Source organism: Tamandua tetradactyla, chromosome 3 (genome assembly GCF_023851605.1).
Source record: "Tamandua tetradactyla isolate mTamTet1 chromosome 3, mTamTet1.pri, whole genome shotgun sequence".
Lineage (NCBI taxonomy): Eukaryota > Metazoa > Chordata > Mammalia > Pilosa > Myrmecophagidae > Tamandua > Tamandua tetradactyla.
The window spans coordinates 169,215,260-169,229,340 of NC_135329.1; the positions used below are offsets into that span (position 1 = coordinate 169,215,260).

General features: G+C 36.3%; 1 long non-coding RNA gene across 2 annotated transcripts in view; it reads right to left on the reverse strand.

The window, feature by feature from the left end:
• The window catches only part of LOC143676482 (uncharacterized), a 55,759-nt gene that overhangs the window by 12,194 nt on the left and 29,484 nt on the right, over positions 1-14,081 (reverse strand). For both annotated transcript variants that reach the window (XR_013172123.1, XR_013172122.1), the window contains exons 2-3: positions 9,975-10,052; positions 3,604-3,825 (exon numbers count right to left, since the gene is read on the reverse strand). This is a non-coding gene — a long non-coding RNA (uncharacterized LOC143676482). The remainder of the gene's footprint in view (positions 1-3,603; positions 3,826-9,974; positions 10,053-14,081) is intronic.

Consider the following 14,081-nt stretch of genomic DNA (forward strand, 5'->3'; position numbering starts at 1 on the left):
GAAGTGGCCTCATCAAAGGGTCCTACATACAATGGGTTCACATCCACAGGAATGGATTAAGATTAAGAACATGTTTTTCTGGGCTATATAACTCCAAACCACCACACTTACCAAATTTTTTATTTTTAAAGGGACCTCATCTGTTTCTCAGCTAAAATCTACTTTCATTAGCATATTTAAATATAACCTAATCAGATTATTTTTTAATAGAGGATTTCTCAGTTTGTCTCTCACCCAAGTCATTCATTTCTCAAGCACATGAGCTACTGTAACTGTATCCCCCAAATTTTATGACCTCACACAAATCCAGAGCTTTCTATTACAAAGTATATATTGCATTCTCTCAATTTGTTACTTTTAGTGGAAATGGTAAGGGTTAAGGCATAGAACTGTAGATCTATCCAAGTTAGTGAGTAAATATCATTTGAAAGAATAGTAGCGTCAGCTAGATATAAACATATTGAGACCTAGGGAATGGCAGAGAGGCAGGCTCAGTAAATAGGCAGAAGATCATCAGAAAAGGAAAGCAAAGGCAATTTAATTCCCATAGTGACATCAACTTCAGTCAAATATGCTAACCAATGCTGCCAGGAATTGTGAAAATCTTAGAGGATTTTATCCCCTTGTGTTTTTGTTTGCTAAATGCTGCGAATGCAATATACCAGAAATAGAATGGTTTTTAAAATGGGAAATTATTGAGTTATAAGTTTACAGTTCTAAGGCCATAAAAATATCCAAACTAAGGCACATAGCAAAAGATACCTTGACTCAAGAAAGGCTGATGTCTGTCACATGGGGTGGCACATGCCTGGTATCAACTGGTTCTTGTTCCCTTGCTTCCAGCTTCTAATGCCAGTGGTTTCCTCTCTAAGCATCTGTGCACCTTCACTTAACTCCTCTGAACAAATCTGGGTTCTGGATTGCTTAGCATCTCATGGGAAGATACATGGTGATGTCTGCTGGGCTCTTCATCTCCAAAAGTCTGTATCTAGGTGTCTGCTCTCTCTGTCAACACTCCAAGCATCTCCTAATGTCTGTGTCTGTGTTGGCTCTGAAGCAACTGTAAAATGTTTCCCCTTTTAAAAGACTCCAGTAAACTCATCAACTGGAGTTGATTAATCAAACTTCCCACCTTAAATGGGCAGATTCACATCTCCATCTAATCAAGAGTCACACTTACAAATTGAATGGCTCAATCTCCATGGAAACAACCTAATCAAAGGGTCCACCCTAAAGAGTAGGTCAGATTTGTTCAGGATTGAAAGAAAATAGCTTTTCTGAGATACACAATAGTTTCAAACTGGCACACCCTCTATATAGTAATTAACAGATTTCTCAAAATTTAATTTCTATTCTTTAGGAAGATATTAGTTTATTCTATGTGCCCTGAATGGCAGGGGTCTGAACCACTTTACTTATTAAAATAAAACTAAGAAACAGTAGAAATATCTCCCCAGGAAAATCCCTAACATTCTACCTATTATTGATATCTCTAAAGAACCTTTTGTAGATTTAAGAAAGAGCTGCCTAACCTAAAGATTAAATCACATTTTATATAAAAATACCAGCATTTGGCATAGTTCCTTTGGCATAACTTTAATATTTGTTCGAAAGTTGATAATTAAGTCATAAAAGCATTGTTGTTGGCCTCAATTAAATTATTAATTTCTCATTTGTTCAGATCCAATGTTCAAATATAATCAAGAAAGTAAATATTGCAGTCATTTTCTAACATGAAAGGCACCTGGTACACAGAATCCTTATTGGAGGTTGTAATGTGATTACTAGTACTTAATCCACTATCATAAAATCTCTCTCTTAATTATCAGTCTTGAATATTTAACATTTTCTATCAGGATACAGAAGTTCGCATTATTAAGATTTAGCACTTGCTTTGGAGAGAACAGTGCAGATGCCATGTGTGCGTTTAGCAGAATTTCAATACTTTGATATTTACACTTATTTCTTTTTTAATGTATATGTTATGAAATATAACATAGATATAATAAGGAATAAATGTCAAAGCACATTTTCAAAAGTAGTTATAGAACAAATTTAAAAGTTTGATATGGGTTACGGTTCCACAAATTTTCTTTTAGCTGGTCTAAGATACTGGAGACTAAAAAGAAAAATCAATATAATAATCCAGTAGTCATATTCATTTCTTAAACCCTAGCTTCTCTGTTATAACTCCTCCTTCTCCTTTGATCTTTCTCCCAATCTTAAAAATATTTGAGTTATGCCCATTCTAACTTTTTTTCACATTGAAAAAGGGTGTTGACAATATGGAATGGGGGGTTGGAACTGATTGATGTTCGTGGAGGGACTGGCCCCTCTGTGTTTCAGGACTTATCTGGCCTAGGAACCATCTGAAGGTTTAGGTTTCTGAAAAGTAAACTTAGTGCCTACAACTTTTGTAGAATATCATATGGGGGTGTTCTTTGGGGTTAACAGGAATGATGTTGATTGGGGGTTGGTAAACTGGCAATTAGCACTATCTAGCTGCAGTTTATAAGAATAGCCTCTGAACTCTATTTGAACTCTCTTAGCCACTACTACCTTATTTTGTTACATTTTTCCCTGTTTTGGTCAGGAAGACATTAGCAAGCCCATAGTGCCAGGGCCAGGCTCATCACTGGGAGTCATGCCCCGCATTGCCAGGGAGACTCACACACTCCTGGACATCATGTCCCATGTAGTGGAGAGAGTAATGATTTTACTTGTAGAATTGGGCATAGAGAGAAAGAGAGAGACGACATCTGAGCAACAAAAGAAGTTCACTAGAAGTAACTGTTAGGCATAATTATAGGTAGGCTTAGTTTATCCACAGCAGAAGTAAGTTTCATAAGAGCAAGCCTCAAACTGAAGGGTTTGGCCTTTTAATTTGGGAGTCCCTAAAGTGTTTGAGAGCATATCTGGGGTTTACCAGGTGGGGGACTTAATAATTCCACATTTTTTATCCAGTCCCTAAAGGAGCTATATCAATAATTTTTAATTATCTGCTCAACATACTCTGGAATGTATCCAGGTATTACATTAAGCTGTACAGAATTACAAGCCCTCATTCCCATTCTGGGCTCCATATTTGGGCTGTTTAAATGAGCTCCCCAGACAGGTTGATTTAAATTGTGAGCTACAGAAAAGTTAGGTTGCACACAAAATAAACGTCTTTTCATTTCATCTCATACTGTAGGTGAAGTTCTACAGTACGTTGTCATCCTTTACCCTGTATTCTGATTTACCTTAGTCCCAACCAGATTGGCCTCATTCTTATCTCTACCTGAACCCTGATTTCTTTTTCTGTTTATTTAACAATGTTGTATATAGCAATGCTAACTTTCAGAACTGCAGAACTCCAACTCTGAGTCTTATGCTGCATAGGTACCCAAAGTTCCAGAGTAATACCAGGTTATGCATGTATAGGACAGCCTCTCAGAATCTAGAAATAACACTTAAAGCTCAGGAATAAATGTGACTACTATAAGAGCTTACAATCTAGGCCCCAATTTTCTTATAAATATTTTCTAAAAGAGATTATACAATATTTGTCCTTTTGTTTCTGGCTTATTCTTACGCAACATAATGTCCTCAGGGTTCATTTACCTCTTTGCATGCCTCACGACTCCAATCTTTTCTGTTGCCACACAATATCCATCAGATGTATACACTAGAGTTCACCTTTCTGCATCTCAGTCAATGTAACATTCGACCACCACCATTCATTGGGTATCATGGATAATATACAAAATAAACAATTCATGTCTCACAGTATCCTCACATAGTTGTACAATCACCATCACTCTCAATTTTAGACAATTTTCATTTCTGCAAAGAAAAAAATAGCAAATAAGCACACCCTCACCAAAGAGAAAAATCAAACCTCCCCTTAACTCTTGTCCTCCCCCCACAATTATTTACCCCTGGAATTGCTGTAGTACTGGTGATGTCTTCCTGTTAAATTTAGTCCATAGCATGCAGTAGCAGTTTTCCCCTATATCCCTCTATTATTTATTCTTTGTACAAGATTCAAACCTTTAAAGTAGTTCATGCGAGAACTTATCTATATTTTTTGTGTTAGTTGGTGAGATACACGGCTCTATAAAATCGCTTTCAATCATATTCACCTTCAATATGGCATTATTACCTAAAAACCCACTAATGAACTACCATTGCTCTTAACATTTCCATGCATTTAAGTTCAGTCTTATTAGGTAATCGTTCACCTATCTCTAGCTTCTGTGTATCTCTAGGTCCCCTATATTCTACATTGTAAGACTCTGTTTTTACATTTACCAGGGTCATATTAGAAAAATTATACAGTATCTATCTTTTTATGTCTGACTTATTTCACTCAGCGTTACATCCTCAAAGTTTATCCATGTTGTCATTGCTTCAAGACCTCATTTCATCTTACTGGGGCATAATATTCTGTCATATACCACATTTTGCTTATCCTCTCATCTGTTGATCGTCACTTGAATTGTTTCCATATTTTGGCAGTTGTGTATAAACCCACTATGAACACTGGTGTGCAAATATCTGTTCATGTCACTGCTTTCATCTCTTCTGGGTATACACCAAGTAGTGGATCATAGGGCATCTCGATATTTAGTTTTCTGAGGAACCGCCAGACTGTCTTCCACAGTGGCTGGACCATCATGCATTCCCAGCAGCCATGAGTAAGGGTTCCAATTTCTCCACATCCTCTCCAACATTTGTAGTTTCCTGTGTTTAATAGCGGCCATTCTTATAAATGTGAGCTAACTCACTGTAGTTTTGATTTGCATTTCTCTTATGTCTAATGAAGATGAACATCTCTTCATGTGTTTTTTTTTAGCTATTTGTATAACATTATATAGCTTTCTAAGATGACCTTTATCTTAGCTCACTTTGCACCTCATTTTCTTTCTTTCTTTATGATTATTTCGACTTTTGTGTTCCAACTAGATCATGTGCTTTAGCTAACCATATTGTATAACACATTATTTGGGCTGTGTTTATTTCTCTTGCTATTGTCTACAATTTTCCTAGTTCCATAACCATAATTACTAAGTCTTAAAGCTTTTTGATCAAACTCATGGGCAAAGATGATGGGTATTAATGTTGCTACTATCAATATTATCTAAAGTCAAATACTGTCACATGAAAAAACTTTTGCTTCTTTCCAAATTCAAATTCATTTTTAGAAACATAAAGCATAAAGGAATAAATAACAACTTTTTCTAGGGGAAGCACAAAAATACATTTCAGTAAACCATGTTCAATCTTTTAAAAAATCTCAGGTCTGCCCTCCTACACTCTAGAAATAACTGAACATCCATTTTTGAAGTTATATTTAAATGATTTCCCCCAATAAATTAAAAATTCATTTTATCTTGCATTTAAAAAGTTAGGAAATCATGAAGCCATTTTAGTTATTTTGTCCAAAAAGTTTATCATAAGTTCTTAGGAACAGGAATCTTTGAGAGGTCACTTAACGTACGTTTTCCCCTACCTCTGCCACCGTCATAGACATCTGCATCAAACATACCCCAGCCAGATGGAAATCTAAATCTCATAAGAAACAACTTCTATAATCCACTACTCACTGTCAGGATATTCTCCTTTCTGTTTAAACTACAAAACTCAGGCTACAGATTAAGCCTGTTTCCTCTAGTTCTATTCCTGGTGGAGCTGAAAAACAGATGGGCACAATTCGTCATGTAGCAGAAAACAATAATTAGGTCACTTCTTCTCCGGCCTAAAAAAAGGAATTTTTGGTGTCCTTGCATATATCTTATTTCCAAGCCATATAAATATTCATGTACAAACTACTTCAATAATAATTTTTAGTAGGGGCTCTCCGTGCCAAATCAAGTGGTGGGCAAAGTTTGTTTTTAGGAGCCTCATCTCCCAGCTAGTGGTGATCTCATGATCCCTCCCACTCTGTCTCTATCTGCATTAGCTTGGGATCATTGCAAAAGAAAAAATCATGAAAATGAGATAGGAGCTTAAAGGCGCTGGGAGCTGATGGCATCTGCAGTGACACTACAGTCTCAGTTAAGAAGTCTAAGCATCAAGGACTCCAAATGAGCAGTAATGGGAAATGAAGGTGGGTATTCAACGTCTGGAACTCCCGGCCATAGGACAACTGGCAAAAGCAAAGCAAGGACTCTTCCATTTCAGAAAAGTTATACGACTAGATTGGCCATTGGGATAAAAAGTTGAATTAGGACTAGAGTGGAATTCCTCATGCCAATTAATTAAATGAGGAAGAACTCAAGGAAGAGAAGCAGTCTTTTCAAAGCTCCTAAAATCCTAACACACAGCAGGCACTTACTTCTCCACCGCAGCTTGTTGTCCTTGAATCTAATTTCTGTCTATCCAATTACATGGTTATGAGGACTGGATTAGATCAAGATAATGTTTTATATGATAAATATAGGGTTTTACAACTATTTAATACTATGCAAACAGAGCCACATTATTTTTTATTGCTTGACCATTACTCACTTGGGGAGAGCCTCATTAACTAAAATGTCTCTGGTAGTGTTACAAGATTATATCTTTGCCCCTTTTCTATTCAGTGTTTTTATCTACAGCTTTGAAGAAGGCACAGAAAACATGGTTATCAAATTAACAGATAACACTAAGTTGAAAGGCAGAGCTAATACGCTGGGTGACAGAAGTAAGATTCAAAATGATCTTGACAAGGCAGAACATTGAGATGAAACCCATGAAGTGAAATTAACTAAACATGTTAAGATTTAAAAAACAAAAATAAAAATACACCCTCTGCATGTACAAGACAGGCGAGACAAGAATTGATAGCATTTTGAGTGAGGGGGGAAAAAACCTAGAGGCTTTAATTGATCTCCAGTTGAACATTAATCAATATTTTGATATAGCTGCAGAAAATAATAAAATATCTTAGACTGTATAATTAGTAAGGTCCCAATCAGAATAAGCATATCTATCTGGAGAAGAGTCACTCCTGAGTGGCACACTTAAGAGCATTATTAAGAACTTTTAAGGTACTCAGGAAAGGGTGACAGATACAAAATATAGTCTTCATAGCATATAAAGAATACCTGGAGGAATTGCTTACTGCAGGAAAGAGAGAGCTTAGAGAAGGCTAAAAGCATATTTTCTAATAGTGTATTTTCAAATACTTTAGAGGGATGTTACTGATAAGAATATTCCATCATTTTCAAACTTATTAACTGTATGACCTCAGAAAAGATCTTTGGCCATCTGTGCCTCAATTTTTTCATCATTAAAATAGAGTTAAATATATCAGTTCCATAGGGTTATTGTTAAGGATTAACAACGGTACATGTAAGGGTTATAGCATATACCTGAAACACAGTCAACACTCATAAAGGTTGGGTGTTTTCATCCTCTATTGCTCTAAAAGGTAGACTGAGACCCATGGATAAAGTTGGCAGAGCCATGCCACAAAAGAAGCACTCCTAAAAGAGTTCGCTCTTTTCAGTGAATTTCTCATGCAGATGCTAAATAACTGTCAGGGGAGTTGAGAAGAGATGCGTACACTGGGTGAAAGTAGGATTTCATAGCTTCTAAGTTCCCTTCATTGAAAAATTATGTTCTCTTTCAATGCTAAGATTTTTTAATTCTTCCTGATTTCTCTCTCTATATATATATGTGTGTTTCTGATAGGGATAAAAATAAAACTATAGAAAAATGATTATAACAAATAAGATTTATTGTGTATTTACTCTGTATACCACACTAACAGGTGGCTATATTTATTATTCTCTTTTCACATATGAGGAAACTGAGGCAGGAAACAGTTATGTAGTTTGACAAAGTTCACACAGCTAGTCAGTTGCAAAATAATAGTCTGAACCCAAGCATCTGAATTCAAAACCAACTGACTAAGTGTGGCTCATCAGCCAGACTTTACTTCCATAGCCACTGCAGAATGTAGACTTCAGTAGATTTTGTGATGCCCTAGGGTTTCCTTAGTTATCTTCAAACTTTTGTACAAACACAATTAACTTCTAAACTAAATAAATTTAAAATCATAAGGCACTGCTGCTGGATGAATTGAAAAAAAAATTAAAACATTCTCTGCATTATTAAGAAATGACATTTTCCACAAAAATGTACCTTGTGAACAAATGAAGCTCATTTCTTAAGCGTGGTAATGATTTCCATTATTTCTACTCTAATAGATTTCTATTCTAATAGTGGTAGTTTTATGACATCATTCATTAATATCCTCAGGATATACTGATAAATGGACTGTATCAAAGTAAGCAGACTTAGAGTGTGAGTCTGGAAGATGCTCCAATGACTAAATTATATGAATTGTAGACTCCGGTCTTTGTGAGAGAATCTCGGCTACTGAGAAGCACCACTTGCTTCCTTTTTTGTTCCAGGTTATTTAAGAGTGGTGTAGTTGCGAGATCAAAGATTTCCTTCTGGTAATGTAAGATGGTGCTGCTTACTCAAAGTAGATTTCAATGTCTATGAGGCAATAAAAGACAAAATGTGGGAAGATGTACATGGTGAGAGGACAGGAAAAAATTAATTGAGTAATCTGGTTTCTGAAGCCACAGGAAATTGTGTCTATTGGTGGGGTGGATTGTTGAGAGGAAGCATAGGGACTTGATAGGAACTAGTGAGAAAGTTTAAAAGAAAAAATTAAAATCAAGGAAGTGAAATTCGTTGACACCTTGAAACCTAAATAATTTTTCTGTTTATTTTCATAAGTTTGGCTTCCTGATTATTTTAATTGGTTTAATTTCCTAGTTCCTATGTCTTTGTCTGTTTAAGCTTTCAATGCAGGTGTGTTTAAGCTTTCAAATGTTTATAGCATTTCCTAGCATCCTCTTTCCTGAAAGTTAAATAGCTTCATATTCAGTTTTATAAATACTTTTTTTCTTCCCATGGAAAAGCACAACTCAGGACTTACTCAGAAATTTACTTTGAAACTTAGGATAATGATCTACAAATATTTCTCTGAAAAAGAGCTTTCACCTAAGTAAATAGTTTTTTATGTGCTAAAGCTATAATTTGATTGAAATTTGATGGATATTTGTTCTTTCTGCCAAATATTTGAATAAAAGCCTAACTCCTGAACTCTGTGTAAAGAAGAGAGATAATAAAACTTCAAAGGGTAGTAAGGTATACTTTATAATTGCTTAATTTTATCAATGCACAAGAATTCCCAAAATAATTACCAATTCAATAAGCATTTATTGACATCTATTACAAGTTAAGCACTCTGCTAAATGCTGAGAATACAAAGAAGATTAGATGGGACAGAACTTATATCATGCAATGTTATAAGTTGGTGAGAGGAAATTAACCAGAAAAATGTGAGGTGGCATACAGTGGGAGGAGGTACAAGCCTGTCTAGGAAGATAATGAGGTGAGACAAATAGTTAAGAAAGTATAGAGTTTTCACAGTGTAACCATGCGATTTTGAAAACCTTGTGGCTGACACTTCCTTTAACTAGTATGTGGATGAGTAAAAACATAAGGACAGATAAATTAAACAATAATGGGAGGAAATAAGGGGTATAGGATGTGTTATTAAATAGGTATTCTTTTTAATTTTTAATATTATTTACATTCTTATATGTATTTCTGTACTCATGAAATGTTCAAAAATTGATTGTGGTGATGAATGCACAACTATACCATGATACTGTGAACCGTGACTGTAAACTTTGGATGATTATATGGCATGTGAATAAATCTCATAAAATTGCATTAAAAAAAACAAAGCATGGAGTATGTAGCAAAACTCTAGTGTAGTCTACACATGCTCTCTCTTCAATTTGTCTTTTTCCTTTCTCTTTTGAATTCCTCAAAAATAGCTTTTACTTATCAGTTTCCCTGAAGCAGCTTTTATCACTGTCTTCAATGATCTCCATATGGTAGATCCAATCATATCTTCTATTGCAGCTATACAAATTACCACAAACTTCATGGCTTAAAACAACACAAATGCACTGTCTTACTGTCCTGAAAGTTAGAAGTCCAACATGGGTCTCAATGGATATCAGCAGGTTCTTGAGAATTCTATTCCAGCAGGAACACTGCGAGTTTAGACCAAAAGAGAGAGGGTATGAAATGAAAGAAAGCTGTCAGGTCACCAACATTGCACAGGCAAGAAACAGGTTGATAAATTTACTTAGCTGTAAGCATGCGCTACCTTTCATAAACAAGGAAGGATGACTCTCACAGTGGAGGCTCAAACAAGAGGGTGTACCTAAAAGCCACTGGGGATTATTCACAGGTCTTGAAAACAAATGGAGTGTGCCCAGCTGGATTTTGAAATAGCTTGAAACTTGTGACTTCTTTTTTTCTTCCAATTTCTCCCCTTTTTAACTGAACTTCTACAAATGATACCCTATGCCTGTCCCACCCTTGTATTTTTGGAGGGAGAAATTAATTTGTGTTTTGAGTTTCATATTCACAGATACAGAAAAGAATTGTGCTCCAAGGTAGACTATACTCAGCACCTTATCCATTCTTGATTTAGATGATTTATTTACATGTTGAAATTTGGGACTTTTGACCTAATGAGAGTTAGATAAGATTTTAACTTGAGTTGATACTGCAATGGGTTGGGACCTTTGATTACCTTAGGAAAGTGTGCATGTATTTTGCATGTGAGGCAGACCTTTGGGTTCCAGAGCACGCACTGTGGTAGGGAGAACAATGCCCCAACAAATATGTCCACCTCTTTTCTCCATTACCTATCAATATGGTATATTACAAAGCAATGGGCAATCAAGACCGTAGATGGTATTAAGTTTGCTAATCAACTGGCTTTAAAATTCAGAGATAATCCTGGATCACCCTGTTGTGCTCAATATTATCACATGGATCCTTAAATGGGGAAGAATGTAGAAGAGTCAGAACCAGAGAGATGGCATCTTGAGAAAGGCTCAGCTGATCCTCCTGGCCTTCAAGATGGTAGTGGGTCAGAAGCCAAGGAAGGCCAATGGCCTCTAAAAGCTAGAAAAGACCAGAAAACCAATTCTGTCCTAGAGCCTGCAGAAAGGAACACAGCCCTGTCGGCACCTTGATTTTGGCCCATTGGGGCCCATTTTGGAAACTCTGACCTCTAGAAGTATAAGAGAATAAATCTGCATGACAGTTTTAAGCCACTAGATAGGTGGTGATTTGTTACAACAGTAATAGGAAACTAACACATAAGGAACAACTGAGAAATTGTTACAGACCAGAGGAACTATATGCAATATGGTATCCTGGATTGGATTCCAGAACAAAAAAATAAAGGACATTAGTGGAAAAATCAGTGACATTCCAATAAAGTCTATGGTTTAGTTGATAATATAGTGCCAATCTGAATACCTTAGCTTTCATAAAATGTACCTTGGTTATAAGATGTTAACGTTAGGGGAAGCGGAGCAAAGAAAATAAGGGAAACTCTCTATATACTGCCTTTACAACTTTTCTATAAATCTAAAATTATTCTAAAATTTAAAATCCATTTAAAAATTTGGCTAAGAACAAAAGAAGGGAGATTCAAAAGGTAGTGCATGCAGACTCAAGAATAATTTTTGTATTATTGAATGTTAATTTTAAAAAGTGCTTAATCTTTTAAAAGTATTCCCAAGTAATTTATTTGACATATTCCTTGAGAATTTTTTAAGAAATCATGGACAGCTGTCAAGCAAAATGTTTATTATGCACATAACTGACTTCAGTAAAATTATGAACTAGGTAGCTTGTATGACACACCTTGCCTCTTGCCTTTATGCCTGCTTTCCCCACTTAGCTTTATTTTATGCATTTCTTTCCCCAAGTGGTTTCATGCAGTCCTTTCCAGTTGAAAAAGCAGATGATACTACATGTGGGACATTTGATGAGACAAACTCAGCCAGAAACAAAATAACAACAATGGTATGGTCACCTTTAGAAAATGCTTATAAGAAGATAGGGGCCTATATTGTAAGCTTTCAGAGCAGACACATTAAGTCTGGAGTGGTGATTATTATTTCTGGATTTTAAGAGACTGCTTTATACATATAACCTGATATTTAGAGATAAGAACAAAGCTAAACAGGTTGAGGTTAAATTAATTCAGAACACAGGGGTAAGGAAGACAGTGTGTGTATCTTAGAACCACATATACTCTTTGAGACCAATGGAAGAAAGGTTTATTTGATCTGGAACTGAAATTTTCTGTAGTGCATAATCTAATTCAATCTACCTGCATAGTTCACTTGAACAATTGAAACACAGGAAACCCAGAATAAGAAAGAGGTCTTTTAATCCTGTATAGATTGTTGCAATACCTGGAAACATCCTAGAATATATTAAGCAGATAATCAAATAGTATTGGCAAAATATGAAACTATTAAACCTTATCATCAGGGAATCCCTGGATACTGTGTCAAACTTTAGGGACACCCAAATCAATAGGCCATGCCCTTGATCATGAGGCTTACTCTTGTGAAGCTTATGTAGGTAGCATAGAAGCTTAGGCTCCCTATAGGCATGCCTAAGAGATACTTCTAGAGGACCTCTGTTGTTGTTCAGATGTGGCCTCAGTCTCTCTAAGCCCAACTCTGCAGGTGAAATCATTGCCCTCCTCCCTACATGGAACATGACATCCGGGGTTGAAAGTCTCCCTGGCGACGTGGGTGATGACTCCCAGGGATGAATCCAGACCTGACACCGTGGAATCAACAATTATATCCTGACCAAATGGGGGAAAAGAAGTGTAATTAATAAAGTACCAGTGGCAGAGAGAGTTCAAATAGAGTTGAGAGGCTACTCTGGAGGTTGCTTTTATTCAAGCTTCAGGTAGACCTTGTTACCTATCATAACCTGCCAACCCCCAACCAGGACCATTCCACCCAATCCTAAAGAGCACCTAAGGCAAATTATTAGATTCCACAAGAGTTCCAGGCACTAGAGGAACTTTCCAGAAACCTACAACCTCCAGACGGGTCTCTGGCCCAGATAAGTCCTGAAACCTAGCCCAGCCTCTCCAGAATATCAGATAGTTCCATCTTCCTACCCCATATTAGTGACAGACCCTTCCGATATCAAAAATTTAGAATTGCCATGGCCCAAACAACCTGTAAGAGAGGTATGGTAAGATCAAAGTGATGGTGAAATTATACATATAAGATAGGACTTAAATGAATATTAATGCTGAATCATTAAATTGATATCCCTTTTAGTCTCTAGTTTTTTAGAGCAGCTAGAAGTAAAAACCTAAAATTGTGAAACTGTAGCCCATGTGAAAGTCTGAAATATTCTACAAATAATTGTGGTGCTGTGCTTGGAAATTTAGGGCGTTTTGTACATATGTTGTTTTTCACAAAGAAAGAAGGGAAAAAGTCTACTTTAATGATAAAAAAGCATTTAAGCCCTCTAGCCTCCTATATTCTGAAGCAGCTAGAAGGAAAAATATGAGCGGATCGTATGGTAGCCCATGACAAACTCTGGGATCTGTCCTTGTTGAAGAGTGCTTTGAAAACTATTCTTTTTATTTCTTTGCTTTGTACATATGTTATACTATGAAATAAAAAAAAAGTAAATGGTACTGATAAAAATAATTCATGCTGAAGATGGTGTGGTGGGTCAGTGGCAGAATTCTCACCTGCCATGCCAGAGACCCAGGTTCAATTTCCGGAGCCTGCCCATGCAAAAAAAAAAGTTAGTTGAAACAATTATTTGAGACCTGGGTTCGATTCTCAGTGCCTGACCATGCAAAAAGAAAGAAAGAAAGAAAAAATAATAATAATTCTTATGTTAGTCTGCTAACTGCCAGAATGTGATATACCAGAACTGGAACAGCTTTTACGAAAGGGGAATTTAGTAAATTACAAGTTTGCAGTTTAAGGCAATGAAAATACTCAAATCAAGACACCAACAAGAGGTTACTTTAATTCAAGGAAAGTCCATGGGTTAGGAACTGGCATCTGCCTCTCCAGGTTCAGGGTTGCTTAACATGTCATGGCCACATCTGCTGGGCTCCAAGCATCTGCAAACATCTGTGTTTCTGTTCTCCATGTGTTCACATCTGTGTCGGCTCTCCTGTGAAGTTTCTGGTGGCTCTGAGGATTTTGTTGTTTCTCTAG